This window comes from Quercus suber, unplaced genomic scaffold (assembly GCF_002906115.3).
Source record: "Quercus suber isolate HL8 unplaced genomic scaffold, Cork oak 2.0 scaffold_395, whole genome shotgun sequence".
Taxonomy (NCBI): domain Eukaryota; kingdom Viridiplantae; phylum Streptophyta; class Magnoliopsida; order Fagales; family Fagaceae; genus Quercus; species Quercus suber.
In genome coordinates, this window is record NW_027069847.1 from 26,559 (window position 1) to 28,700 (window position 2,142).

The 2,142-nt window shown below is 32.1% G+C and overlaps 1 long non-coding RNA gene across 1 annotated transcript; it reads left to right on the forward strand.

The window, feature by feature from the left end:
* The first annotated feature begins 764 nt into the window (after positions 1-764).
* LOC136062251 (uncharacterized) lies at positions 765-2,134 on the forward strand. Its single transcript, XR_010624048.1, has 3 exons — positions 765-1,110; positions 1,247-1,386; positions 1,760-2,134. It is a non-coding gene; the product is annotated as an uncharacterized LOC136062251 (long non-coding RNA).
* Positions 2,135-2,142: the final 8 nt, after the last annotated feature.

Consider the following 2,142-nt stretch of genomic DNA (forward strand, 5'->3'; position numbering starts at 1 on the left):
AGCCAATGTGGCATGACCACAAAGCTGAAGCTACAAAGGGGTATCAAAGATTTGATTGATTTACAGATACTTATTTTAAAGCAAATATGTGTGTGTTACAATGAGAGAATACTATGCATATCGATTGTGTTCGTAACTAGATTTCAACATGCATACTTTAGAATGTATAGTAATAATAATTTTTTTGTAAATGGAATTATGGAATTTTTTGGATTAATTACTGCATTTTAAAATAATAAACAAATAGATTGATAACTAATGTATCTTACACATTTTGCAACCAATTTTTTTCTTTACAAATTGATTTTATTAACCAAATTTCTCTTCTACTTATTTCATACTTCAATAACTATATTCTTTCGAACCCACAGCATTATCAATTAACATTTTCTCTAGATCATGTGTTGATGCTAAGTTATGTCTGTCTTTTAGAAGGCCTACACATTAACATCATTATTTGAACAACTAACCATCCACCCCCTTCCCTATTTTACCATCACATTAAATATAATATATTAAGTCGATTTTTTTCTAATTCATAAAATGATCCCGCGCATTACGCGGGTTAAACACTAGTATATATAATAGACGAAGCTGAGAAAAAGTAAGTGCCTACAATTAAGAACGTGTTGACAAATCAGAAAAGTGACGTCACTTTAAAAAAAGCGATAAATTATAATTTTTCACTAAGTTAAACACTGTTTGGAGCCCTATGGGTATAAAAGGAAAAACAAACCGCTGAGACCCCCAAAAAAAAAAAAAGAGACTGCTACACGGAGAAAGGAGAAAGAGAGACCGACAGAAAAGAGAGACAGAGAAATAGAGAGGCAGAGAACGGAGAAGGAGAGAGGGATCGAGAGATTAAAAACTGCAATTTACAATCAAGAATGAAAAGATTTCTCTCACTTCCTGTCAGATTTCTTCATCTAACTGTCCGCTAATTTCTTTCCCTGGAATAAGAAGAAGTAACGAAGATGAAGCATCAAGAACGAAGAGGAGACAAGAATGAAATAGAGGGGCCGAGATAGAGAGAAGGGCGCCACCCAGGTCTTCTGCCATCACCGTAAGCCTCCACTCACTACCCGACTATCGGAATCGGAATCGCTACTGGTATAGTTCTGTTTTAAATTTAAAAATTTAGGGTTTTTGTTTTTTATTTGGAGAATCAATTGGGTGTTAATTATGATTTAGATTGGTATTTTGGGTCAGATTTGGTTTTGATTTATAGTTTGGTATTTTGGGTTAGAAATAGAGAGAGGCGATGAAACAGAGAAAGGCGATGTGTACACGGAGAAAGAAGCAGAGAAAGAGAGAGGCGACGAAAGCAAAAAGTTTCATAAAACAATTTTGCCACCATCAAAGAGACAGGCCATGTACCTATAACCGGTAAAGTTAATGTTTTTGTTTTTTTTCCTTTCCTTTTCGTTTTCAAATCTAGGAATTGGATATAATTTGGGTTTGAATTTCTTGGTTGGATTGGTTTAGATTTAGATTTTGTAATAATTTTTAATTAGGAGTTTGGATTAGAATAAGTTTTGTTTTGCCTATTTGGGTTGCATTCGTTTTGGGTATCTGCCTACATGCATGGCATTTCATTTATGTTTTTTTTATTTAATTTTTTTTTTTTTTATAATTGATATACATTTCATTACCTCTTTGATATATTTTGGTTTCCTATGTTCTCTTTGTTCGTTTTTGTAAAGTTATTTGAGTGCTTTTTTTAATAATAAAAATTAAAAATAATAAGTTTTTCCTGCAGTTGTCAACAAAGTCTATGGCATTCACTGATCACAGTGATTGAGGTATGAAATGCAATAGAATGAGTACCAAAATTAAAGGTAAGTTTTTACAAATTTTCCCCTTTATTTTCCCGGTTCTTAATTTATACTTCTGTTAACAAGTGGTTGATTTTGTATTTACATTTAAAAACACCAAAACATTGTCACTTTTCGTTTGGTGCATTAAGGAAACGTTTCAATGATATTTTTCATATTTTAATGATGTTCAGTCTCTTCGATAGGCACCTCTTCTTTCTCCCACCATTTTTTTCCCTAATTTAAATCTTAAATGGTTAATTTGACATGCTTACTATTTTTTTAATCTCCGTTTTTTGTTATTAATTGTTGTGTTTGGTTTTGGGGA